General features: G+C 33.7%; 1 protein-coding gene across 5 annotated transcripts in view; it reads right to left on the bottom strand.

The window, feature by feature from the left end:
• LOC144966051 (homeodomain-only protein-like) overlaps window positions 1-7,500 on the bottom strand; it is a 36,240-nt gene that overhangs the window by 25,571 nt on the left and 3,169 nt on the right. For 2 of the 5 annotated variants that reach the window (XM_078902063.1, XM_078902065.1), the window contains exon 1: window positions 1-390. This exon is cut by the window's left edge and continues 224 nt beyond it. The exons of 1 other annotated variant lie outside the window; for it this stretch is intronic. The gene's annotated coding sequence lies outside the window, so the exon portion shown is untranslated. Of the gene's footprint in view, window positions 391-3,307; window positions 3,462-7,500 lie in introns of those variants that run through there. 2 more of the 5 variants (XM_078902068.1, XM_078902062.1) reach the window with 2 other exon arrangements.

Raw genomic sequence — 7,500 nt, 5'->3', positions numbered from 1 at the left:
ATGTATCAAGCGAACTGGTCAGGCAGTCAGTCAAGACAGCGATGATTTCGTCCATGGGTGACCGGGAAGAATTTTTTTTCGGCGAAGCGGAGGTTAGTTGCCAGTTTGGTCGAATTATCATGCCTGTTATCCTCGTATTTGCCCAGTTTACTCTGGAAAACTCGTATTTACAAATTTGGCCAGAAAACTCGACTTTAAAATATCGATCGATTTAAAAGACCCTCATCTTGGCAAAAACCTCTCCAACCTGGGACTTTGCGAATTAATTTCAATTAATTTCAATTAATTTCAATGCCAGTTATTTCATCAATGCGTCGCAAAATATTTTTTACTCTATAAATTGTAATGCTGACAAAAGACTATGACCCAAAACTATCTCTTTTGTGTACCTTTTTCATATATGAATATTCGAATAATCTGTTTCTTTCTTGGCCTTTGCCCAATCGTTAAAAAGGTATTTATTTAATAAGGATCACTTGTCTATAAATTGTACAACAATAACCCCTCTCCCCCCCCCCCCAAAAAATAATAAATAAATAAATAAATAAATAAAAAATCAAGTAAATCCATGGATTGCTTGCTTGATTTCGACACCAATACTTTTCTGATTTGTTCAGTTGTTATCTATGTAGTATGAATAATACCATAACCACAATGACATAGCCCATCTAATAATGATACTCTAATCAAAAGAATATTTGAGCCGCTCAAAAATGTAGTTTGGAATTATCAGTGACAAACCGAACTGACACGCGACACTGTCATAGATAAAGTCATATCAGATTGATTATAAATTATCATTGAATAATTTTAGAACCCTGATATCTTATCATGAAAAATCACGTAGATTACTTTTATCCAAGGATAACAAGGATGACAGATATCTTTGACGGCAGGGAACTTTGTCATCTCTGTAAAGTAACATGTTAGAGTAATGATACATCGGGTCAAAAAGTTTTATAATTCAAACGTGTGTTAACCCTCTCCATACCAAAAATGGGATAACCGACACATTCGTTACGATACAAAGATTATTTTACATTTTCAGATTAGTTTTTTCCGTCACAAAATTTGAAGAAATATATTGTTATGATTATAAAAACTTCATGCTGGTTTGTAAAGTTCACAAAATTATGTGTACTTATCGTACGCTCTTGAGTTTGAATGTGGTTAATCAATTTCTTGTGTTTGGAAGGTATGATATTGAGTTAGAAATTCCGAAAATGGTCGGTAATGAGACAATTACTATTGTTGTTGTCAAACCGGTTACTATTGGAATTGAAAACGAGACACAACGCAAATGAAATAAAATTGATGATTGATGACAGTTTATTTCTCATTTCCATTTATTGAGTAGGCATTTTTATGATTGTTTTTGATCTTGTTTTCTTTTCTTTGATTTTTTTCTATCTTTAGGATTTTTTGATTTGATTCATATTAGTTATTCTGATTGTGTTTTACACTTTTACATACGGAGCATGAAATTATTACTTAAAGACATTTTACAAGTCGTTCACATTATTATTAATTAATCAATACAGTCGACTCAAGCAAGCCAAACAGAAATTGTTCAAGAGTAATGTCCTCTCAGTTCTCTTGTGAGGCAGCGAATATTTGAGAGTAACAAATATCTTAAAAGAATTATCGCTATAGATATGTCTATTTTGCAATTAAATAAAATATGAAAGATATATTCGCTGAATCAATTCGGAAGTTCGTGTTTTTTTATGAACACAAGCAGGGAAATCCCAAAAATAAATAAATTTAACCATTCATCCAAAACTTTCTGGCAAAAGTTATGACAGCCGCTCGTTGTCCAGTGAGTGGTCAATGTCGGCCGTCATAATCGGGGTCAACTGAAAACGCTGTGTTGTACGTAAGATGTTAGTCAATGCTGTGCCCTCACTGGCGGGCAGGACGCCAGGAGGTCAAACACAGCGACATTGCGATGGTACAGTTACATGCAATCCCTAGGGCTTTAAAGGATCACTACGTCTCTAGCCCTGTCCTATCGATGGACTTGGTAAGATTAGGACAGGAATTTACGCATTGGAGATGACGTTATCTAATTTATTGTTCCTTGAATTGGGAGATAGTCAATAATATTAAGTGAATGCAGAATCTCCCTATTCTTCTACGTCTTCTACACACACACACACACACATACACACATACACACAAATACATACACACACATACATACACACACATACACACACATATATATATATATATATTATATATATATATATATATATATATATATATATATATATATAATTCATCTATTTTTCTCTCAGTAAAAGACTTCAAGAAGTACAGAGCACCTTCTAACCGCGGTTTTATTCTTGCACTTTTACAAAATATTGTTGCTTATGACCAAATATCATTCGTACCTGAGCTGAGTGGAATACATCGTGTGTTACGAAATTGCTAAAAATAATACGAGGCATTGGTTAGAATTTTCTGGTCATTGTCACCCATCTAATCGGTGATCAGGCCGACATCGCTTAACTTTTATTGTTCAAAAGACAAGACATCCTACAGCCTAGCCATGAACGAATAAACCAGATCCAATCCAATCCTGACACAGTTCGCTGACATGATAAAAGTGACAAATGTATGGACAACAACATTGACAGGCAGCTGGTAAATAAGACAAGGAGTTTATGGACAGTGCATGAATGCGTATTTGTAAAATAGAGTGAATAAATCTATGAATGAAATATTGACAAATAAGTGAATGAAAGATAGAGAAGAAATCAATAAATAAAAAGGATGCATTTCCCAAAATGATCGAATGATTGATGAATAATTACATACATTAAAATACAAATAATGGAAGATATAATTGAGTGAATTAATGAATTAAAAAATCTAGAGCATTTATGTAGTGCAATATTCATTAAACGTGCTCAAATCTCTTTACAAGGGGTCTCTAGCTAACAGCAACATTTCAACATGTAGGACGAGACATGACGCGTGTTAGGCAATAATACATTTTTTTCCGACAGAGACGCGGTTAACGACCAGGTACTCATTTTACATTTGAGTAAGTGAGAGAATATGAGTAAAGAGCCTTTTCCAAGGACCCAACTATGCGCCGCTCATAACGGGACTCGAATCCAGGACCTTCCAATTCGAAGGCGTGTCATACCACAAGACCACATAGCCGCACAATTTAGTTAAATAATTCAAATAAAATATTTAAATGGCATGTATCTGTTGGAGAGTAACAAGTAGAAAGTTATTCGAATCGGACATATTTAGTTGTGATATCACATTTCCAAGTGCAAAAGCTACTTACAAGGTGGCCGTTTATATTGTGAATGCATTAATGATTATTAAAAGGTCACAAACTCACCGCGCTATTAACATAAATCAAATTGCATTAACAAGACGCCACAGTTATTGTACAAAGTCAAAACTAGTGAAGTGTAAAAGACACCAATGACTTCCTGATTGGTATGTAGCTATACCTAATACTTGTTGAACACGATATCCACTCAAACTAATTTGATCTGGTGCCAATTCTTATGATAATATTAATACAATAAATAGTATTGATATCAAACACAAAACGTGACGAGCGATCCAATATTTATAAAATATATATTAAGTTATGATAAGTCACACGTAGATAAACAGTCTCCGCTGATCCATTAGAAAGCATATCAAATCATATCATAATATCATAACAAATCATATCATATTATATCATATCATACCACGGCAATAAGTTTGAATGAGTCAAAAGCTATCTGTGTATTTATATTATAATATTCTTGTTATAGCCTACCCAAATCAATAATAATAATAACATTAATAAAAATAACCTTCAGGTAAATAATAGTAGGTACGCCTTTTCCAGCCTAAAAGCAATAATTGAACTTAAGGTGAATGAACTTTCTGCTCAGCCTTGAAAACCAAAACATGACACACCCGTACTTTTATGTTTTTAAAACGACGACTACAACAAGGTTAGTAGCTAACCAAAAATAATAGCACCACATTTCACAGGGGTTTTATCGACCGACTTCTTTATGGAAGATAATAATGGTTATATCCAAATGTTCAGTTCATTAAAACTCTGCTTTACATGTCACTTGGTCGATGGCAATATGATAATCAGAAGTCAGGAATACTGCAACGATTGCCATGTAAGGGAGGGTATATGATTTAACTATTGTATTAGAAGAAATAAATACTGTCCTTATCATGACAAAACCACCGCACTCTCACCCCAAGTCTTTGACAAAGACGAGGAGTTAATGGAAAAGCACGTGCGATAGTTGCTGTTTGAGGCGCGTTATGTACTGAGTGACGCTTTTGCCATCGATTTCTTCAGGAAGAGAAAGAAGAACGGTGTCAATGGGGATTGTTTATTGAGATGGATTGGGGAAGAAAAAGGAAGGGTTGCTGGATGTTATTCGTGGTCCTCATCTTTCATTTTTATCGATAATATCGTAAAATACTGAATCGGGATTTTCTTTTTCAGATATCTATCATTATTTTCGGCCTAATTTGCCAATTATTTTTTTCAAACATCAAACGCGTTTTAATGCCATTACGTTATCTATATCCAAAGAAAGTTTTGAACATATTTTCCTCTGTTTTAGTTGCCAAATGTGCTGTGTTTTGGAATAGTCTGAAGAGTATTTTAAAATGCCAATTATCTACTTTCCAACACAAAGGGTGGACTTGTACAAGCCCGGATTATAACAGTGATTTCATGTTATTTCATATGTTTGTGTCGATTTTATGTTAACTGTTTGTGGCAAGTCTTATCATTGAAGCTACTTATGTTAGTCTTTGTATCTTTTAAAATAAAAGGCAATATTCATATCTTTAAAGATAAATTATTATTTATAAACTCACAAAGGGCTAAAATATAATTTTTTAAAAACAACAAGAAAAACCCCACGGGATTAAAGAAATCAATAGACAGGCAACTTATGACGAAACACATTTAGATAGATAGATAGATAGATAGATAGATAGATAGATAGATAGATAGATAGATAGATAGATATAGATATATATATATATATATATATATATATATATATATATATATATATATATATAGATAGATAGATAGATAGATAGATAGATAGATAGATAGATAGATAGATAGATAGATAGATAGATAGATAGATAGATAGATAGATAGATAGATAGATAGATAGATAGATAGATAGATAGATTGATTGATTGATTGGTTGATGAGTTGATAGAAATGAGAAAGAGATGGGTATAGAGAAAGATGTATATATGTATAAGACAGAAAGAGAGAGAGAGAGAGAGAGAGAGAGAGAGAGAGAGAGAGAGAGAGAGAGAGAGAGAGAGAGAGAGAGAGAGAGAGAGTTGTTGTATTGATCTTTTCTCCCTTCTAAACATTTTTGGTAGTGAGCCAGGGTTTCCATCTGTTCTTGAGATAAGAGTATTAATATTGATATCATCTATACTGATTTAAAATCTACAAGACACGCCCCTTATCCGTGTCAAGGCTTGGTGTTCATCGAGTAACAACGTGTTGGGGTCTCAATAGTTCAATCGGTAGATCACTTGTTCCACAAACACAAGGACTGGTATAGATTGATTGAAGTTGACGTCACTCAGGTCTTTGTTATTGTTTTGTGCAAGCCATGTTTATGAGTAATTTTCACAAAACTGTATTAAACAGACTATAAACGTTCAATGTTATACATAGTTTTGTGTGTTGGTTAGCTATACTTCAGTATGGCAATGTTGTGAGTTTCTTAGGCAAGCGCACACCATCTATCGGTCCCGTGTGCAAACGAGAATTTTCTCTCACCCTTCTGTCTATCAATGAGACCGAGCGGAAGGTATCACGGATGAGAAGGATTTCAAATTATTGGTTTTACTTTCTGCTTTTGGTTATATCTTTTGTTTGTTTTTTGCTTTGTTTTGTTTTGTTTTGTTTTTGTTTTTTAGTTTTTTGTTTTGTTTTGCTGTATTTTGATTTTCATTGATTGATTGATTTATTTATTATATTTATTTAGTTATTATTTATTTATTTTGCTACTGCGGCTGCTACATGAACCAGGATGAGCCCGACATTAAAAGAAAAAAAATATTTTGGGTTCGGACTCTTCGTCATTGGGGAAATGATGAAATCAGCGTCAGAGTTAAAAACACCAACTTTGATTTCTTTTTTTTTTTTGTTTGTTTTTCTGTTATGTTTTTTTTTCTTTCTTTTTTTTTGGGGGGGGGGGGGGGGGGGGGGGGGGGGGGGGGGGGCGGGGGGGGGGGGGTTGTTGTTTTTCTTGTCTGTTGTTGGTTTTGTTTCGTTTTGTTTGTTTGATTGTTTTTCGGTTTGTTTGTTTTATTTTGTTTTATTTTTCACTTAAAAGCAGATTACGTAAATCTCTAGTTTTTCTTCACTTGGCTTTTAGATTATCGAAAATGATGTATCGGTCCACTGTTTTTATGAAGCGTTAAAGACAATTAACTCATAATTTATGAATTAGATACAATGTTAAGGTGGGAAAAATTATATCTTTTTATCCGCATTTCATATGATTATATCATTGCCCATGAAATATTATTGTTATATCTTAAGCTGATCAAATTTGATGGCATGAAAAGCAAGAGATATAATATGATTCAATTCAAGAGTGAACTAACATTCAAAGACTACTAAATCATTTTATTTGAAACTTGTTTCCATGTCAAACGATATGTAGTACACAAAATATTTCTCCTTTTTATTTAATCTTTTTGTCATACACATCTGAGCTTTTAAACCATTAGGCTATTGATTCGAATAGGGATGACTGTATTTGTTCGATTGTGAGTGTGTATGTCTTTACTTTATGTGTATGCATTTAAATGTGTGTGTGTGTGTGGGTAAGTGGGGGGGGGGGGGGGGTGCGCACGCGTGCTTGGCGTGAGTTGGCTTGGGTTCATTCCAATAAAAGTAGCATTTGCCTTAGAAATCAATAGCAATCAAATGTTGCCACCTGCTGTCGCTTGAATTGTAACCAGATTGATCTGACCTTTCATCGTATGGCATTATTATTGAATTATGCATTGTGAATTTCCACATCATTTTTCATGTATAATATTGCTCTGTTGTTATTCTGCGGTTTAATCAGCGAGGTCAAGTCGTCATCATCTATACAAAATCATTAAAATTTTATGATTGCAATGGAAAGGCTAAAACAGTATCATCTGACAGTTAGCTGTCATAAATGTTAAAAGTTAATAAAGCGCACTTTTAAACATCATTAGAGAACTTAAACCTGTCACTCCCTAGAAGACTTGAGACTTTTTGTCATATTGATGTAAAGATATTTGAGTTGTTTTTGTTTTTGTTTGCCAAAGTGACCAAAATAAACACACACACACACACACACACACACACACACACACTCGCACGCACGCATATACATATCCACAGAAAAGACAAATTTGTTTTGTGATTAAATGACTGTTTTGAAATGCCAAGCCAAACATTCAGCAAAAGCTAGCAAA

Source organism: Berghia stephanieae, chromosome 2 (genome assembly GCF_034508935.2).
Source record: "Berghia stephanieae isolate SIO BIC M18660-M18661 chromosome 2, UCSD_Bste_1.3, whole genome shotgun sequence".
In the NCBI taxonomy this organism is placed as follows: domain Eukaryota; kingdom Metazoa; phylum Mollusca; class Gastropoda; order Nudibranchia; family Aeolidiidae; genus Berghia; species Berghia stephanieae.
This window is presented reverse-complemented; position numbering and strand designations above follow the sequence as displayed.